Raw genomic sequence first — 21,813 nt, 5'->3', positions numbered from 1 at the left:
TTTTCTTTGAAAAAGCAAAAATCATGTTCAGAAAGTGATGAAAATTAGAATTTTGGTCTCCAGAACAACTGAATACAATTTTAGCAAATAATCTTTGTATGGATATTAATTTCTGCTGTCCTTTAAGGGTGATCAAATCTGTGGACTTTTTATTGCCTACATGTAATTGTTCTCTGCTCAAGGATGTGTTAAGTATATGCACAGAGCCTTAGGTTTCTTTTATACAAGTTCATGTTTTCTTTTGCAATATTTTAATGGAAGTTTTGCATATTTGAATGTGCAACAAACATATTCTCCATGAAAAATGCAAACAACTATTTCATTTTCAAGGAGAGAATGGCTCTCCCTAGTTTCAGTGTTGTTGAAGAGTATATCTTTTTAATTTCATACAACAAAATTTGCATGTTGATATAAATCTTATAAAATATTCTGACATTTCATATCTTTTTGGATCTTCAAAAAATCCTCAAGGATTGTTAGACAGGGTATATATTTCTGTTTGACTGATGAAGAATCTGAAGCCCAGAGAGACCTGATTTGCGAAAGGTTGTTCTTACAGTATTGAATATAAGGTTGAGCTATAGCCTTATTTTCTGCTCCTGCATAGAGTCTAGCATGATATATATCTTGAACTGTATTGCAAATTATAAGTATGTGCATATATATTTCAAATAGCACAGACTCCCTTCCCTAAAAAGTGTGGGTCTGAGTGTGCCATATTTCAAATAGAACAAACACTCACTTTTAAAGAGTATGCGGTCTTGGCCGGGCACACAGGCTCATGCCTGTAATCCCAACATTTTGGGAGGCTGAGACAGGTGGATCACCTGAGGTCAGGAGTTTGAGACCAGCCTGGGCAACATGGTGAAACCCTATCTCTACTAAAAATACAAAAACTAGCCAGGCATGCTGGCGGGAGCCTGTAATCCCAGCTACTCAGGAGGCTGAGGCAGAAGAATTGTTTGAACCCAGGAGCCAGAGGTTGCAGTGAGCCGATATCGTACCATTGCACTCCAGCCTGGGCAACAGGATGAGCCTCTGTCTCAAACAAACAAACAAAAAAGGCAGGGCGCCGTGGCTCATGCCTGTAATCCTAGCACTTTGGGAGGCTGAGGCAGGTGGATCACCTGAGGTTGGGAGTTCAAGACCAGCCTGAGCAACATGGAGAAACCCCATCTCTACTAAAAATACAACAATTAGCCAGGCATGGTGGCACACACCTGTAATCCCAGCTACTTGGGAGGCTGAGGCAGGAGAATTGCTTGAACCTGGGAGGTGGAGGTTGCAGTGAGCCAAGATCACAACACTGCACTCCAGCCTGGGCGACAGAGCAAGACTCTGTATCAAAATAAATAAATAAATAAGAATGTGGGGCTTTAAAAATCTTGCTTTCAATTGAATTTTGCTCTCTATTGAAATATAATTGGGGAAATGTTGGTTTTGTGGTTAGAACACTTCTCTTCCTTTACCTTTTTAAAAAGCCAAATGTTTATTTCTCATTCCACGGACATGCTTTATCTGTGTCTTACTTTAGTCTGTGGATGTGTTTTATCTCTGACCTTCAAGTTTTTGTATTCTGAGATCTATGCAAAAAGTGCATCTCCCATGTGGGCCCTGTACATTCTTATGACCAAAGACTGAGGGGCAAGAGAGCAGATAGGGACTTGAAATGCCTTTAAGAGCTTTGATTATCTGTGGAGTACACCATGTTTACTAGTAATCTTGACCAAAGCATGCTACAAGGCTACATTCCATGTCAGTGTATTGCAGATGTAAATTCCTCCCATAGGCCAAGCGCGGTGACTTACGCCTGTAATCTCAGCACTTTGGGAGGCCAAGGCGGGTGGATCACCTGAGGTCAGGAGTTTGAGGCCAGCCTGGCCAACATGGTAAAACCCCATCTCTACTGTATATTCAAAACTTAGCCTGGTGCAGTGGCGGGCACCTATAATCCTAGCTATTCAGGAGGCTGAGGCAGGAGAATCTCTTGAACCTGGGAGGCGGGGGTTGCAGTGAGCCAAGATCGTGCCACTGCACTCTAGCCTGGGCGACAGAGCCAGAGAAAAAAAAATCCATTTCAGAGAAAAAAAAAAAAAGGCCTCCCATAGGTGCCATTGACAAGTAACACAGTAATTGATGAGCAAGTATAAACCTCTCACAGAGAAGAAGTTAATAGCTGTGAAAAATAATGTGACCTACCAGAGACTTCACAAATACTTACATCTCTCTTCTGTGCGTAAAATATTCTACTTCTTTCCCCAATGAATATTCTCTAAAATTTTACCAATACCCCAAATCCCATTACAGCTCCTCTTAATCAGATACCTATGTGCTAAAAAGACAAATTTTGCATCCCCATACACACTCATATACAAACCATTTTGACATGTGGAAAATGGGAAGCATCAAGAATAACTTGACTCTGAAAGTTCTTAATTTCTTTTGGGCAAATATTAGGCAATTTCTTACCCTAAAGATTGGTAATGTGCATTGATGGAGCCCAAGTTCCACTTCCCATATCATTATTCTCTATGAATTCATTATTCTCTATGAATATTTAATCCTCTGAGAGTACCTTTCCTTTCCATTATCCTTTTCTGAATTTGAAGAGAGCAATGGAGAACATGGCTTCCTTGGGAACTGAGAAATGTTCTCAGCCTCCTTTACTCCTATAGATATTTGGGAAACCAATAATTGTTTCACATTCAAACAGTCACAGTCTCTTTTAATTTAGGATACACCTGCATGTGTATATTATATATTTTATATAAAATATAAAATATTTTATGTAGGTATACATTGAAATAAAATATGTAAGTGTATAACAATATATATATTTAATGCAGTCAACTACATTTGTTATTATCTACCCCTACAATACTTTTTAAATTCTGCATTTCTCTATACTGAAGAGAGCACTTTTAATCTCTTCTTCTTGAGCCTTTGGGTCCAACTAAAAAGATTCGCTGGGGTCAATGTTAATTCATGCACACATCAAGGAGCCACATCCTTGATTCTGGTTTATGCCTTGAGACTGAGTATGATTCTTTGTATAATTTCTCAGTTTTTTTTTCTTTTACATATTGGACAGGAGAAGTTGCAACTCTCAGCCCTGAAAGTTTGAGAATTTCTGGATTCTTTGCTTTTCCTTATTGCCCTGCTTGCAGGTGAGTCAATTCTTTTCTGAGCACGTACGGTGGTACTTGTCTTGTAGTACTTGCTTAATGTGACTAATACACAAAAACTCTGAGAAAATTTTGCTTCCCAAAATCTAGCCACTAGATCTCAAAAGCTTACTAAGTACATTGCTTGCTTGTAGTACTTACTTCATGTGACTAATAAACAAAACTCTGAGAAAATTTTGCTTCTCAAAATCTATCCCCTAGATCTCACAAGCTTATTAGATACATTGCTTGTCTTTCAGGTTCTTAAAACCTTCAGTATTTTAAGGTTTACATTTAACCAAATGTTCACCAGTGCATGATATCTAGTGCCATTTTTCCATTCTCCAATAAAATGTCATCACTGGCATGTTACACATTTCTAATGATATAGCTTAGGTATTTTGTTAGGGCTGCATCTATTTCTGATACTACCTTTTGCATAGCAATTAGTTTTGCTGTATAAAAAATAGCACTAAAACTTCAATAGTTCACAGTAATTAACTTTCTTATTCATGTTACATGTAGGCTGACTCTTGTTGCTATGGCTTTATTTATTGCTGCTCCATATGAGTTTTCATGCTGGAAAATAGTCTTTAGGAGCAGCATCTATATAGAACATACTCATTCTCATGTCAGAGAGGAAGAGGTATGATAGCATTTTTAAGCAGAAATGAATTTTTCAGTTCTATGATTTGGATATGTCTCCCAGAATGTTGGAAATGTATGCATATGTTGGAAACGTAATACCCTTTGTAACAGTGTTAAAAGGTGGAGTCTTTAAAAGTTGATTAGGCTCTTCCCTCATAAAGGGATTAATGCTGTTATTGCTGGAGTGAGTTTGTTATTGCAAGTGTGGGCTTCTAATAAAAGGATACGTTTGGCCCCATTTCTTTCTGTCTTGCACACTTACTCTTCATGTGATGCCTTCCTCCATTAAATGACCTTCCATGTCATGCCCCTGGACTTTCCAGCCTCAAGAACTGTGAGAAATAATTTATTTTCTTTATAAATTACCCAATCTGTGGTATTCTGTTATAACAGCAGAAAATAGAGTAAGACAGTTTCCAGGATAGGGCGCCAGGTTTGCTTTGTTGACAATCTTGTTTTGCTGTAACAGAAGCCCTTGTGGCATTATTCTGAGGGAAGCTCTACAATAGCGCCTATGTGCTTTGCTTTGCTGACATCCATCAAATCTTAGGTTTGTTGGAGTTAGTAGATCTCCAGAGATTAAGTAGGCAACATTATTATTACAGATGAGTACATCCAAGGGTAAAGAGGTGTATTTCAAAGAGCATGGCATTTCAAAGAGTAATGCCATGAATTAGTATCTAAACAAGGGATAGAATTTGGCTCATCTCATAAATTAGTATAGAGTTTTGTCTACTATTCCACTTTATGCTTCCTCAGAAGAAATATAAACCTATTTAGTGAAACTATTGCTTTTTATTGTTATTGCTGTTTGTGTTGTTAATACATAGAGGGAGTGATTTCATCTCCTCTTCTTCAATCTCAGACTTACACATAACTATCTGTCAGCTTAGGCTAAGTTACACAGCATGTCTGTGCCAGGTAATTTAGGCTATGTTATGGTAACAAATTATCTCACAATCTTAGACTTAAGACAACAAAGACTTATTTCTTAGTCATATTCACATGCATTGGAGGGTGTGACTTCGCTCCATGTTCATTTTTCTTCCGGAATGAAGGATAAAAAGAAGATTCTATCTGAGACATAATCATTTCATGGCAATAAGAAAGTAAGATGGTAGGGCCATGCAATAGATATAATTTATTTTGCTGGGAGGTCACCCAAATAACTTCTGTCCATGTATTATTGGTGTATTAGTCCATTTTCACACTACTATGCAGAACTACCTGAGATGGGACAATTTATAAAGAAAAGAAGTTTAATTGACTCACAGTTCCACATGGCTGGGGAGGCCTCAGGATACTTACAATCATGATTGAAGGTGAAGGGGGAGCAAGGCACATCTTACATGGTGGCAGGAGAGAGCAAGCTATGAGGGAACTTCCTTCCCCCTACCTTTAAATCATCAGATCTCATGAGAACTCACTCACTATCACAAGAACAGCATGGGGGAAACTGCCCCCATCCAATCACCTTTCACCAGGTCCCTTCTCTGACACGTGGGGATTACAGCTGGCCATGAGATTTGGGTGGGGACACACAGCCAAACCACATCAATTGGCTAAGCCTGATGTCACTGTAATGGATTCAGTAGTCCTTTTATAGGTAAGGATTCAGAGCAGAACAAGGGAGGGCAGCAAATATTTTCACTGTAATACAATGTGCATGCACATACAATATCTCAGAGAAAATGATGTGTCCATCTTCATTATTTCATCGGAACAATAGATTTTAAAGAATGTTTGATCAAAAAATGACTGAAAATATATAGAAAATGGAGTTTTTATTGGCTTTATCATGATATGTATATGAGGATTTCTGCTTGAAGCATAGAGGAGTGAGCTCCTAATAAATTAACCTTCCCACAAATAAGAGCTATTGACTCTCAAAAAAGAGCAACCTGAAGGCACCGGACACTGGAGATGGAAGCTGCGCAAGAACTTTTTGAAAGGGAATTGGAACTTGGAGCCTGTAACCAGCGTGGGCATTGAAATTTGGAGTGTGTATGTTATTTTTTAACTGCTCGACACAGAAGGCAATCACAGCAGTCGTACTGGGCATGAGGTGGCTCTAGCTCTGATAGAAAATAACTCCCCCTCTTTTAGGCAGAGGAATCAAGGAAGAGAGTTGAAATACAAAAACAGCTTCTGAAAAGGAAGAATCCAGAGAAGAAGAAACCTAACACCTAAAATCTTGACATCTGATGAATGCATGAATAAGCAAGCTGAAAGCAATCAGGAGTTAAGATTTAAAGAACTAAACTGCACTCTGAGCCTCTGCCATCACAGATAGACAGTCTTTAATCTGAGCTTAAGTCATTTTTCTGCTAAACAATAGCATCAACACTTTTTAAAGTGATATGAAAAAAGTCAGAGCCTAGATTTTTATTCATAATTACAGTCATAATGTCCACAATTCAATCCAAAAATCACTTCATATACAAAGAGCCAGGAAACAATGACTCATTTTTTAGGGGAAAAATGACCAAATTATCAGACATGAACTTTAAACAGAGTTAAAACTATGCTCGATCAGGTAAAGAAAGATACATGTGGAAGGAACAACAAAAAAATAGAAAATACCGGCATAAAAGTAGAAAACATAAAAAGGCATAAAAGAAATTTTAAAATTGATAAAAACACAAAAATATAAATTTTCTGGGTAGGCAAAATTATTAAAATAAAGATGTCAAAAGAATCTAAGTAAAACCGAATATAAATCAATAGAAATCATGCAATTTGAAAAAGAGACAAGTTTATGAACAAATACAGACTGGGACAGGTGCGGTGGCTCACGCCTGTAATCCTAGCACTTTGGTAGGCAGAGGCAGGTAGATCATGAGGTCAGGAGTTCAAGACAAGCCTGGCCAACATGGTGAAACCGCATCTCTACTAAAAATACAAAAATTAGCTGGGCATGGTGGTGCGTGCCTGTAATCCCAGCTACTTGGGAGGCTGAGGCAGGAAAATTGCTTGAACCCAGGAGGCAGAGACCACGGCACTGCACTCTCCAGCCTGGTGACAGAGTGAGACTCTGTCTAAAAAAAAGAAAAAATATAAACTGAGCCCCAGAGAACAGTGGAACATTTCAAAAGGTCTAACACCTTAATTAGGTAATTGGAGTCCTAGAAAGAAAGGAAAAAGTTTGAGACAAAAAATATTTGAAGAAATGATGACCAAAACTTTCCAAATCTGGTAAAAGGCCTACATTTATAGATTACTAAAGGGCAGCAAACTCCAAATAGGACACATTTGAAAGAAGTGTCTACACAGGTATAGGTACCTCACAGTAAAACTGCTGAAAGACAAAAGGAACAAGAAAATCTTAAAAACACCCAGAAATTAATACTTTACATATGGTGGAACAATGATCAAATGATGGTGGATGTGACATCAGAAACCATTAAGGCCAGATGACAGTGGAGCAACAGATTTAAAATGCTGAAAGAAAAAGAAAATAATAGTTAACCTAGAATTCTAGATTTAGTGAAAATAGAACAGAGTTAAAGACATTTTCAGACAAAGTAAAACTATGGGAAATGCAAATAAAATTATTCAGGTTTGAAGAGGGAATTGATATAGAAAAATTCATATGTTAGGAATGAATAAAGTTTAAACGAATAAAGATGAAAGATAGTGACTGTATGGTTAAGTATAAACATAAAAATTTTCTTATGATGTTTAAACACAGAACATTAAAACAAAATTAATTGCATATTATATACTTTCAGCAAAGACATAGAAAATAAAATTTTAAGAATTTAACATACATTTACCCACCCCCCAAAAAATTATGAAATGCTTACATAAAAACTTAACAAAATATACACAGGACTTTTACACTATGAAATAGAGAATAAAAGAAATTAACAAAAACCTAAATAAATGGAGGAATATTATTCATGCATTGGAACAATCAATATTATTAAAATGTAAATTCTCTTCAAAGTGATCTATAAATTCCATGCAATCTCAACAAAATGTCTAGAAAGTTCTTTCATACAAAGTGACAAGTTGATTTTAAAATGTACGTGGAAATGAAAATGTTGTAGAATAGTAAAATGAATGTTACAAAAAAGAAAACACAGAAAAAATACACTACCAGACTTCAAAAAGTACAATAACACTGTAGTAATCACAACAATGTTATATTGGCATAAGCATAGATATGTATATTGCTAGAGCAGAATAGAGTATCCAGAAATAGACCCAAACATATATAAAAAAATGATTTTTGACAAAAATGCCAAGGCAATTCAATAGGGGAAAAAGTACTTTCCAAAACATGCCACTGGGAGAGGTGTAAGGACTCACATCTGTAATTCTAGTGCTTTGAGAGGCCAAGGCAGGGGCATTGCCAGCCTGCACAACATAAGAAGACCCCATCTCTACAAAAAATAAAAGAAATTAGCTGGGCATGGTGGCACACACCTGGAGTACTAGGTATTCAGGAGGCTGAGGCAGGAGGATCTTCTGAGCTGAGTAATTTGAGGTTGTGGAGTTATGATCGCACCACTGCATTCCAACTTGGGTGACAGAGCAAGAGTCTGTCTCTAAAAAGAAACAAAAAAGGCACTGGAACAACTTGATGTCAGTAAAAAAATAAAAATATCTGAATCTTAATTCACATAAAATTAATCTAAATGGGTTATTCACCTAAATATAAAAACTGAAACCATATAACTACTACTTAAAAACAAAGCTAAACTAGACATAATCTTGGAGACTTAGGGATAGGCAAGCATTTCTTAAATCAAACACCTAAGGAAAATCACAGGAGAAACTTTCACAATTGGGCTTTATAAAATTTTAACACTTTTGCTCTTCAAGACACAATTAAGAAAATAAATACAAAGAGAGAGAAAATATTTAAAACACATATTTTTATAAAGAACTGTGCCTAGAGTATATCACCAACTATTATATCTTAATAGTAAGAAGACAACCAAACTTTTTAATGCTCAAAATATTTGAACAGGCATTTACAAGAGAAAAAATATGAATAGCCAATAAATACATTAAAAAACACCCAACATCATTAGTCATCAGGAAAATGCAACTAAAACACAATGAACTACTCCTAACCATCCATAAAATGGAAAAAAAAATTAGAAAGACTTACAAAGTATTATTAATCAATAAAGTGCAAAGTAAATGTACACATTCAATGGAATGCTAATCAGCAATTCAAAGGAATAAACTACTGATACATACAACAATATACATGAATTTCAAAATATTTTGCTGAGCTAAAGACACAAAAGACACAGAAGATTATCATATGATATTATTCTTATTATAAAACATGCAAACTAATCTACGTAACAAAAATCCAGTAGATTGTTGCTTGCAGTTGAGGATCAAGGGAAGGACTAACTGTGAAGGTATAGTAAGGATCTTTGAGAAATGATGAAAAATGTTACTTTTTTATTGGGATGGTGGTTTTACTGGTGTATACAGCTGTCAACCTCATTGATTTTACACCTTACATAAATGAAGTTTCTTGCATAGGCTTTTTTCTCAAGAAATTTGATATATTTTTACATACCACTGATTTTTGCTTTGTTTTGCTACCATAAAATCTAACAGTAATATTTTTTATTCTTGTCAATGATAGTCTAGCATATTTCAGATCAGCCATTCTTCTGAGACAGCTATAAAACATGAAAATAATATTGAAAAGGATTTATGTGAAGGTATTCAATATCTTCTAAGGCCGTCATCAGACTTGGCAGGCCAGCATGTCAGAGAAAAGTCTAGAAAGGTAAATGCAATATTCAGTACACTGATGCTTTTTCTTGGTGAATTTAAAGATTTACAAGCTACATCTAAGAGGCTAAGAAGGCAAGCAAAATTTCTGGCATTCTAATGGAAGCCACTGAAAAAAACGAACTCATGAACCACCAAGTAGGTGGGTCTCTGGTAAATGCCCTTGGTTTGCCTGTGGTCCAGAACAATTGCTATGTACACACACAGCAAATATGACAGTATTGAGAAAGAAACAATAATTCTTCTTGGATGGAAAATATATATGATGTATAATAATGATGCTGGGCTTTGAAAATAAGTTGTATTTTTTTCACTGAAAGAGCGGAACGGGCATTTTTAAGCAGAAATCTTTTAAGATCCAGTCCTTCGAAAGGTTTCTGAGAGAGCTTTCTTTTCTCAGTACAGAGCAGGGGGAAAAGACAAGGGAAATTCAGGGAGGTAGAGAAAAGGTTCTATGCTTTTCTCAGAATACATAATTAATGCTTTTGCTTCCTCAGTTTCTTTCCCATAGTTAATCTATATTCTTCCAAAAGCAGAGTAAGTCCCAAAGACTGTCTTTCTCACTATTTAATAGCCGCCAGGAAAAAATTTAAATACCAGGAGGATGAGAACCCCTCTTTTAGACCTCTGTCTCCAATATCATTCTTCAAAATAAACTAATTTTGTGACCAATATTGTGCAGGAAAAATGTCATTAGCTGGCTTTAACCAACCTCTATGCTGCTCTTGGGGTAAAAAAAAAAAAAAAAAAAAATCATGTTTTTATCTTTTTTCTGCTTATGCAAGACTGTGACCAGTTACTTCACCTCTGAACTTTTGATTCTGACAATGCCATCAGACTAGGATATCATGCCATTGAATGACATGCTTACAATAGCAGAAGAAACATGAAAAATGGTAATCTATTTACTATATACCACACTGCCTCTAATAAAAGTCAGTAACATATATTCTGCCTACTCCATGGATAGTCTCATGCTAAGCCTCTTGTTGGTGTGTAAGCCTATATAATGTTGCCTGTATCACAATAATTTCTGTGAATCTTAAAATACTGCTGACATTTTCTTGTATTAAACATTAGAAACAGATCCAGAGGGAACTGTGCCTCATTATTTTTCTTTGAACTTTTCTTTCTTTCTTAAACTTCCTCATTAAATTAGCCATTTTCTTCCTTGGATTTAAAAGTAGCTGACACAAAAGGGCCACACTGATGGTATAGTAATGAGTTTTACAGAATCAATTTTTAATTTTTAAATGACTAAATTGGAAGGGAGATAAAGCATGCAATTAAAACAAATTAAAACTGATAATGATTATCTGTAGAAAAAATTGTGTCCTGGTTTTTTCCAGTATGCCATACCCCTTACAAAACTAATTCCAGTCCCTTCAAAGTTACTTGTTATAGGTAAATTTTTTTTAATACTCTCCTGTAACAGAAAAGCTGAATTCCTTGGCAAAGATCAATTGTATGATATAAGTTTTGAGCCATAGTTTATGGTTTATTTTTAATTGCATATTTCCAGAATTTTGTGAAATTTTTTACAAGTAATTTCTAAGTGATAATCACAAACACATGTGAACACACATATCCATACACAATAATCCACAAATCACAAACGCATCTTGTAAGGTGTGGTGAAAATTTATGATGGTTATTTTTTAATGTTTTCAACTCTGTTCAGGTTGTAATTCAAATTTGCTCATACCAAAATCCTGAGCTAGTTTTAGTACTCTCTTTTCTCAATTCTTTTTTTTTTTTACGTGCTAACAGCTGTCTACTTATTTATTATTATTATTATTATTATTATTATACTTTAAGTTCTAGGGTACATGTGCACAATGTGCAGGTTTGTTACATATGTATACTTGTGCCATGTTGGTGTGCTGCACCCATCAACTCGTCAGCACCCATCAGCTCGTCATTTACATCAGGTATAACTCCCAATGCAATCTCTCCCCCCCTCCCCATGATAGGCCCCGGTGTGTGATGTTCCCCTTCCTGAGTCCAAGTGATCTCAGTGTTCAATTCCCACCTATGAGTGAGAACATGCGGTGTTTGGTTTTCTGTTCTTGCGATAGTTTGCTGAGAATGATGGTTTCCAGCTGCATCCATGTCCCTACAAAGGACACAAACTCATCCTTTTTTATGGCTGCATAGTATTCCATGGTGTATATGTGCCACATTTTCTTAATCCAGTCTGTCACTGACGGACATTAGGGTTGATTCCAAGTCTTTGCTATTGTGAATAGTGCCGCAATAAACATACGTGTGCATGTGTCTTTATAGCAGCATGATTTATAATCCTTTGGGTATACACCCAGTAAAGGGATGGCTGGGTCATATGATATTTCTAGTTCTAGATCCTTGAGGAATAGCCATACTGTTTTCCATAATGGTTGAACTAGTTTACAATCCCACCAACAGTGTAAAAGTGTTCCTATTTCTCCACATCCTCTCCAGCACCTGTTGTTTCCTGACTTTTGAATGATTGCCATTCTAACTGGTGTGAGATGGTATCTCATTGTGGTTTTGATTTGCATTTCTCTGATGGCCAGTGATGATGAGCATTTTTTCATGTGTCTGTTGGCTGTATGCATGTCTTCTTTTGAGAAATGTCTGTTCATATCCTTTGCCCACTTTTTGATGGGGTTGTTTGCTTTTTTCTTGTAAATTTGTTTGAGTTCTTTGTAGGTTCTGGATGTTAGCCCTTTGTCAGATGAGTAGATTGCAAAAATTTTCTCCTGTTCTGTAGGTTGCCTGTTCACTCTGATGGTAGTTTCTTTTGCTGTGCAGAAGCTCTTTAGTTTAATTAGATCCCTTTGTCAATTTTGGCTTTCCTTGCCATTGCTTTGGTGTTTTAGACATGAAGTCCTTGCCCATGCCTATGTCCTGAATGGTATTACCTAGGTTTTCTTCTAGGGTTTTTATGGTATTAGATCTAACATTTAAGTCTCTAATCCATCTTGAATTAATTTTCGTATAAGGAGTAAGGAAAGGATCCAGTTTCAGCTTTCTACTTATGGCTAGCCAACTTTCCCAGCACCATTTATTAAATAGGGAATCCTTTCCCCATTTCTTGTTTTTGTCATGTTTGTCAAAGATCAGATGGCTGTAGATGTGTGGTATTATTTCTGAGGACTCTGGTATGTTCCATTGGTCTATATCTCTGTTTTGGTACCAGTACCATGCTGTTTTGGTTACTGTAGCCTTGTAGTATAGTTTGAAGTCAGGTAGCATGATTCCTCCAGCTTTGTTCTTTTGACTTAGGATTGTCTTGGCAATGCAGGCTCTTTTTTGGTTCCATATGAACTTTAAAACAGTTTTTTCCAATTCTGTGAAGAAAGTCATTGGTAGCTTGATGGGGATGGCATTGAATCTATAAATTACCTTGGGCAGTATGTTTAATGTAACATAACTGTTGACATTATCCTTAAAATCTATCCAATCTGACTATTGTTCATTATCCCAATTTCTATCACTCTAGTCTAAGTCACTAGTATATCTACTTTGATCCCTGTCATGCCTACCATTCCTGTCTCTGCTTGTATTGTGCTAAATTGCATACCACACATAGGAGCTAAAATGATCCATTTAAAACATAAATCATGTCATGTTGCTTTCCCGCATAGACTTCAATGACATTTCACTGAACTTAGAATAAGGTGCAAACAATTATCATGGTCTACGAGAGACTATATAGTCAGACAACTACTCAAGACATTGCCTTTCTCTCCTTCCACTCTTCTCTCATTCATTTGACTTCATTAGTACTAGACATGTTGGTATTTCTTGGAAATAACAATTCTGTCCTGGCTAAGGTCCTTTTGTGCTTGGTGTTTCCTTATCCTGGAGTATCCTTTGCCCACACCTTGGTCTGAATTGCTGCCTTTCTTCGTTAAGGGATCTGTCTAAATATCTCAACAGAGAGAGTGTCCCTTAATGATCCTATTTAAAGTGGCATGAGACAAGTAGAAAGTAGTCTGTATTGTTTAAAGTGCTAGAAAATGTTGAAACTTGGTATTTTGGGGAAAAATCACTGAAGATTTTTGCCTGATACTTTTTCTCATCAGCTAGAAAAGTGGGAGAAAATAATGTATCTTCACAGAGTGCGGCAAAAATCTGAGGGAATATCTGCAGGATAATGGCTCCTTAACTGCATAACACAGTAAAGATAAAAAATTCCATTTTATTGGTGATTGTAAATAATTGGGGGCAGTATTTTTTCTGACAGTGCTGATATGGGAAAACCATATATGCAGCGCCTATATTTGTATGATGTTTGGATTTTACAGCTCACAAATATTTGTATAGTTTTCTTCAAAGTCATCCTGTGACAATAAAAAATAGTACTACCTGTATTATCATAATTTATATATGAGAAACTGAGGCCCAAAATAGTGAAATGGCTTGCATTCACAGCCTACAAGTGTTAGATTTTGCACCTTATACCAACTTTTATCACTACAAATTTAGTATTTTTTCATAGCACTGTATAACAGAAGGGGTAAATGCTAGAGAAAAATATATAAACCCAAATAGTCAATCTAATTAGATCCATGTTGAAGAATTATCTATTAATTATCTAGTAATTTTGATAAATTATCTATTAATGCATTTAAACAAATAATGAACCATTTCTCTTTGATAAATTATCTATTAACGTGTTATACAAATACTAAACCATTTCTGCTTATGCAAGGAAAGATACTTTTTCTATTGCTACAGTTATAAAAGCAAAAAGAAATTACAAAATGGTTGGAGAGAGTTAACAGTAGTTGAGTTCCTGAGTTTGTCACCACAAATGGGAGGCTTTCATAGACCTTAAAATTAACTTCCTTCATTGCCAGTTGACCGGCTGCACAAGACAGCCTGCAGATCTTCATTAATTGGATTAAACAAGCTTGCTATGTTTTTCTTTCTAGCAACACAAGCTATATAAAAATCTCCAAAGAGAATGCCCTTCTTGACAAGATTTATTCCTGACAAGCTGTCAAAGCAGCATAAAGCCAAGGCTTCAGTGAATGAATATAAATGAAGATCACCACCCTATGTACAGTATCCAAGAAGGAGATGTCTCCAGGTCATAGATCCTGGAACTGTATGTTTAAGAAAGTTTTTAATCTGTTAGAATTCTAGGTATGAAAGGCATTGTGTGGCCACTCAAACCTTATTTTATAATTACAGAGGGAGCACCACACTTTAATTATGATGGTTCTAGAAGATCATTTTCATGACCACTGCTTCAAACTTTAACGTGTTATCATCAGAGAAATCAGCATAGAGCACAAAGCTTTCAGTTTAAAAATCTATGTTATGGTTTATTGTTTAAATTTTTATTAATTGCTACTATTTTCAATGTTCTGTGTTAAATTCCACAGAAGACACAGAGAAAATTATTGATTTTCTGCCCTATCATGGTTATTGTCTAGAGGATGGATGAGATATTTATGCAGATGACCAGGGGATGAAGAAGAAAGTAATCATTTCTATAAAAAAATACTAAGTTTGGGAGTTTGGGAAAAAGCTTATTCTTATCATAGAGTCTGGGTTTCAGAGCTGGGTAGTTAGAGATTATTTAGTCTATTCTTCTCATTTTAGATATGAGGAAATCTAAGCCCTGGTTGGAAAAATTAGTTTTTTAGTTCATTTAGCTACTTAGTAACAGATTCAGGAGCAAAATAAGCTATCTGAGTTCCCGGTCTTCTAATATTTATAGGAATGGATGTACACAATAGTTAAGAATAATAGTTAGCCTTGGAACTCAGGAGAATCGAACACCTGGATGTATTTTATACCAGGCAGCCAACTGGTGGCCACATTCACCATTTAGAATCCTGGCTAGCTTCTCACGCCATATCCAACTATGGCTTTTCCAGTGAGAGCTCTTCAGGGAAATGGGCCAGGGCTTTAAGAAAAGAAACAAACAAACAACAACAACAACAACAAACAATTCTAGCCTTCAACAATCTGTACAATATCTAACTCTTAACTTGCTCAAGATTCTGCCTCATCACAACTCTCTCTACAACCTTTAACACCAGTGCCTTCAACTACTGTCATTGACACAATATCCTGACCGGTCTTCATCCAGAACCCAGGTTCATACTGCCTTTTGGACAGTTACACCTTAATATCTAAATAACATATCTAAATGGAAATATAACTGTAATAAAATGGGAAATCTCTAAAGCTGAGGTCCTTACCTCTGTTGCTGTGGTATATTTCTCCTGTTCTATGCTCCCTCTCTCCATGCAATTAAACCTGCAAAATTTTAAAATCATTTGTCAATTGCGTTTCCACATTCATAAGTCATTTTCTTTCTTGCCTCCTGCTCTCTAAAAGCTTCCCTGGCTTCTCTTTTCTCTGTGCTCTACCGCTTACTAGAGCTGACAAATTTCTTAAAATCCCTGGGGGTTAGCATTTGCAATTGTAAAAGAAGGATGGTCATTTCAGTTACCTTAAAAAAGATTATTATACTGGGATCATGGGGGTTATTGGATGACTTTTTCTGCTTATTTTTCTTTTGTGTTACTTTCTACATTTTCTGTAAAGAGCATTATTTACTTTAATAATAGCCAAATAAATGCACAAAATTAAAGCAAAAAAAAAATAATTTTTTGTGCCACTTTTGCATTTTTATTTGAAAACTATATTTTCCTCTTTTAAATTCAAGCAGTAATAACTAATTATACAATGAAAAATCCCTTCATCTGTGGCAAAAACTGGTAACTATCGAGCAAAATTTTTTGCCTCTTACCATGGCACGCAACCAAATTGCCGCATTGTCAGACTCACTGGCACTTAGGTGTCACCACGTGATAGATTCCTAGCCAACAAGTAAAAGTAGTAATGTGCAACCTCCAAGCCTTCCCATAAAAATCTCCATCTGCAATTCTCCATGCTCCTTCTCCTTCTTCCAAATGAATTTTGCTATCTTTGAGAACTTTGGAAGTCAGTGGGAAAAAATGTTACAAAGTCGGTCATCCTGGGTGACAACTGTACAACATAAGACACCCCCACCCTCATCATTACAATTAATGTAGAATCTCAATGAAGCGATATGTGAGCAAAAAGAGACTTCTATTGCATTTGAGCCATTATGTAATTTGGACTGTATATGTTACAGCAGTAAGCCAATTTTAAATATATCTGACTTCCCAAATTGACCACTTACAACAATCAGAATAGAGTAGGTTTATTTGGTGGCAAACAAAACCCAAAATTTACAACAGTTTAAAACAGTAAAAGTTTATTTCTTGTTTCTGCAAACTTCTTGATAGTCCTGGTGACTGTCAGCCAGTTGTCCTTGTATATGAGTCAGCCATTCAAGCTGCTTTTACCCTGTGGCTCTACATTTTCAACACAAGACTCTGTGCATGCATACTGGCAGAATTTAAAAAGGGCTTTTCGTTTTTGTCAGCTCAAAAGTCAGTCGCACTCATTGTATTTGCCAGACCTAGTTTCCTGGCTTCAGTTAACTGCAAGAAGTATGGGAACTATAATCTTCTGTATGTCCAGGGAGAGAACTAGCTGTTAGTGAACACAGTCATGTCTACTACACAACTGTTATCTATTTCTAGAGAAATGAGGGTCTACTATCTAGACAGTGTTTGAACTTTTGCTTTTTCATTTAACATATTTTGAGGATTAATATATAAATTATTCCTTTCTAATGGCAGAATTTATTCAATATGTCACTCATTGTCGGAAATTTGACTTATTTCCAGACATTTTCTATTGCAAACAGTATTGCTGTGAACATTATTTGAGTATATACTAGAATATCTATGAGATAGATTCCTAAAAATAAAATTTCTAGGTCATATTTGCATTTTTAATTTTGATATATAGTTTTATGATACATATATGTAATTTTATCCAATGAGTTTGCATGAATTTACATCATTGGCAACAACTTAAAAAGGAAGTTGTTTCAAGTTTGCAATGACAGTATATTATTAAAATCATGTGAGGGTATTAGGTGTAATCTGCATAGTAGCCTATCACATTCAGTCATGCGTTATTGAACAATGGGGTGCCTTCTGCAAAGTGTGTCATTAGGTGATTTCCTCATTATGTGAACATCACAGAGTATACTTACACAAATGTAGATGGTATAGTCTACTATGCAATTAGGCTAGATGGCATAGCCTAGAGGCTACAAAACTGTATAGCACATTATTGTGCTGAATAGTGTAGGCAGCTGTTGCACAATGTAAGCATCTGTGTATCTGATCGTAGAAAATGAACAGTAAAAATACAGTGTTATACTCTTATTGGCCTGTATATGTCACCTGTCTTGACTGAAACATCCTTATGTGGTACATGATTATATTTATATTTAACAGTGTAAACGTTACTGAATATTGATTTTCTTTCTAATACTCAAATTACATAAAACATTACACACAAATATGTACCCACATTTTAATTATGTTATTAATTTTCCTTTTAGAAGTGGAATTACCATATCTACAAGTGTGAACTATTTTAATTTTCTTGATATTTTATCCAATTGCTTTACAAAAAGGTTTTACCAATTTACACTTCCTCCAGAGTTATGTGAAGGCCCCTCTCACTTCACCTCCACCAATATTAGGTTTTATCATTTTTTAATCTTTGTAAACTAGTAAGCTGCATAAGGGCAATACCGGAAATTGACAATGCCACCTCTGTAACAACTAACTTATGGGACATTAGCATGGCAAATTCCATTATCAAGAATATTCTAAGGGGTACGTTTTCTTAGCGTTGCATTTTTTTTACAATGTAGCATCTTTTGAGAGGTAGAATCACTATTCCCCAGTGGCACGTGGTTTTTGTGAACATTTCAGTCATGTTATCTTGTTACAGGAATTCTCTATTCCCCTGTTCCAACAAATATCCTAAGCTGTGCCAATTCAAGACCTTCCTTAATATTAATCTACAGAACCTGGAATAAATAAGCTGTTGCCCTTTAAGGGAAAGGGCAGTGTTGCTAAACTGAGAGGAAATACTACTGGAATGGCCAGGGGCCGTATCTTATTTAAAATATGAAGAATGAAGCTAAGCACAGCTAACAAAAGAGAGAGAGAAGATTTTAGCGATTCTGAGTGCATAATTCCTGCCCTAGGTGCTGTGTTTTTCTATAGCTCTTGCTTTCCACTTGAAGCTATTCTTTTCTTCCCAGTCAGTGAGTTTCTTTTGTATAAACTAATTTGAGCTGAATTCTTACCTTTTGCAACTGAAATAATTCCTACTAATACACACATTAAAGCAGTACCTTTACATACTTCTCTGCTACTTTGCATTCTGATAACCAGAATGTTAGTCATCATAGACAATGTAAATCTTATTAAATTTCATAAAGAAAGCAGTATTAGATCCACAAGTGTCTCCCAAATATTCAAAGATATTTTTCAGAACTTGATATAATTTTAATATTACTGTATTGATTTGATTACAATATATTATTATAAACTGGAGATCCTTTTCTTGATATGTAATAGATGAGTCCAAAACCTATTAGCTTCCAACCCTGCTGAGTACCTGTTACAGAATTTTACTCTTTCGTGTCCCTTGAAATAGGAGTCAAAGGCTATATTTTGGAGTAAGAGGCAGGTGCTTACATCTGGACATCTAGCCAACCTTTAAAGCTGAACTAATCTAGAGTAGCTAGTCTTACAAAATTGAATAGATTGTTTTAGTTCAGTTTCCTCACCTATAATAACCTCATTTGAATGACTGCTAGAATCCCTCCTTGTTCTCACATTCTAATGAATTTTATAGTAAAAACGAATCAATTTTATAGTAAATTTAACTTCAAAGTAGGAAGTCTGACCTTAATCCAGTCCAGAGTATGTTGAATAAATAAAACATTGCTTTCATTTATTCTCCTGTTGACGTAAAAATGAACTAGACACTTTACAAATCTTCTGCTTTTATTTCTTTTATACAGTCACAGTGACTTAGGTGTTTCTGAATAGCCTAGATCAATTAAAGCATTATATATCATTTGACATTTCAAAATCATTAGTTAAAAAAAGTTACATTTCTGGTGGATTGATTATTCTGTGATTATATAAGGTCTATAAAATTTGTTCCTAGTTATATTAATAAACAATTATATTTGTAGGTTTATCATAAGAACTGTAGTTCTAAATACCTTTTATTTAAATAAACTCATGATTTTTCTGAATGGCAGTTAAATAGATATGGACATCTTTTTAGAAAACTATTAAATCAAGGTTTCCTTTGGGCATGCAATTGCTTGGCCTTGATATGGATTTTTAAGTAAGCATCTTAAAACTGTGGGATTCTCTTTCTTTTCTTTATTTTTTTTATCAAATCAAGAACCCACAAAATGAAATGATGTTACAGTAGAAACTACATTTGGCAAATAGAATGAGAGTAACAGCTCCAATTTTCTACTTTTTTTTTTCTTCCACATTAACATAATTCCATTAAGAATATCTACAGAGAATTTCTGGTGTGCAAGACCATACATCAGATATTGCAGAAGATAAAAGAAATGAAACAGAAGTAACTCTATTCGAAGGTGAATGCCTTCTCCAGCAAAATGAATAAAATGCACACATGCAAAAAATTATCGTCGTTACTTACATATTTATTGGGCATCTTTTGTCTCCAGGAAACTTACATTTTAATGAGAGAGACATACATAAAATAACTTTAAATACTGCTATGAAGAAAGTAAAACATCACAATAAAATAGACAGTAACTGGGAAGTTACTTTACGTTAGATGATCAGAGAGCTTACTGCAGCAGTAGAATATAAACTAAGACCTGGATAACAAGAAAAAGCCAGTCAGAAAGATCTGAAGAAAGTATTTCAGGATGAGTGAATAGTTCAAGGCCTTAAGGCATTAATATAACATATTACTAACAAAGGAGGCTTATGCTGAGGTGCCCTAGGACAAGAGGCCAAGAGAATTCAGAGGTGTAAGAACATAAGTAAAAGCAGATATAGGAGATTTGTGAGAAACAAATTAAACCTACCTCAAATTTGAGCGGGTTTCATTAAATGGACATGTCAAGGTCAAGGAAGAGAACCCAAGATACAAGGAAAAGCATAAACTAGGAATTTCTAACACACAGTTACAGTCTTAGATTAATACTTTAGGAAATAAATCTGATTTTAATTATTAAAACTTGAAATTACATATTTTATTCTCCTGTCCTGTGTGATTTTTTAAATATTCATTTACAAAAATCCTTCTCTAAGAATTTTCCAAGGAATAATTACAATTATTTGAGAAATAATTTGTATAATTAAGAGCTAAAAGAAACTTTAAAGCTCACCTAACCCAAAACTCTAAACTTACAGATGAAGAAGAGATCCAGAGAAGTAAATCTTGCCCATTGTCACAAAAATAATTGAAGAGATAATCAAGATTTGAACCTAATTCTGCATTGATTCCCAATCCAATACTTTTTATTGTTTCCTTATTTTTCATTATGAGCATAATTACTTGTATAAACATATAACAGTAAAATTGTATATATAATGTAAAACATAGTATGTGTGTACAATGTGTGTGTGGGATAATTAAATCAAGCTATTTAACAAATATTTTTATGGTGTGAAGGTTGTTGGTCAAAGGACACATAATTAGTCAAAGGGTACAAAGTTTCAGTGATGCAAGATAAATAAGTCCTGGAGATTTACTATACAGTATAGTGCCTATAGTTTATTTTACATTGTATACTTTCCAATTTGCTAAAGGGTGTATCTTCTGTTATCCCTTCTTATGACAGAAAAGTAACAATAAATAAAGAGGGCAAGAGGAAACTTTTGGAGGTAATGGATATGTTTATGGCATATATTGTGATGATGATTTCCTGGGTGTACACTTATCTCCAAAATCTTCAAGTCATATAGATTAAATAGGGATAGCTTTTTTGTATGGTCAATCATATCTCAATAAAGTAACTTTTAAAATATCTGAGAAAACTCAGGCAACTAAAACAGAGTAAGATATGAAGTATATCAGATATAATTTGCTTAAATGAAAATTTTAAATATCATATCTTTGGATGCCTGTAATATTTTACAACTAGAGATGATCCAAGTTTTTTTTCTTTAATGTCACAATCCTTCACTTGCATGCAGGTATGATTTCTAAAGAGGTCAAAGGAAAGGGTGGAATTTGTAAGATATCTTTTTTTTTTTTTTTTTTTTTTGAGAGTCTCGCTCTGTCGCCCAGACTGGAGTGCAGTGGCTCCGTCTTG

General features: G+C 35.1%; 1 long non-coding RNA gene across 6 annotated transcripts in view; it reads right to left on the bottom strand.

Moving 5' to 3' along the window:
* Window positions 1–6,801: 6,801 nt before the first annotated feature.
* The window catches only part of LOC103882482, a 59,425-nt gene continuing 44,413 nt past the window's right edge, over window positions 6,802–21,813 (bottom strand). For 5 of the 6 annotated variants that reach the window (XR_002520630.2, XR_002520627.2, XR_002520628.2 and 2 more), the window contains 3 exons: window positions 15,785–15,842; window positions 8,244–8,365; window positions 6,802–7,253 (listed from right to left, as the gene is read on the bottom strand). This is a non-coding gene — a long non-coding RNA (uncharacterized LOC103882482). Of the gene's footprint in view, window positions 7,254–8,243; window positions 8,366–15,784; window positions 15,843–16,338; window positions 16,525–21,813 lie in introns of all 6 variants that reach the window. The other variant, XR_002520629.2, reaches the window with a different exon arrangement.

This window comes from Papio anubis, chromosome 2 (genome assembly GCF_008728515.1).
Source record: "Papio anubis isolate 15944 chromosome 2, Panubis1.0, whole genome shotgun sequence".
NCBI lineage: Eukaryota > Metazoa > Chordata > Mammalia > Primates > Cercopithecidae > Papio > Papio anubis.
The sequence above is the reverse complement of the archived record's forward strand: the minus strand, read 5'-3'. Positions and strand labels throughout refer to the sequence as shown.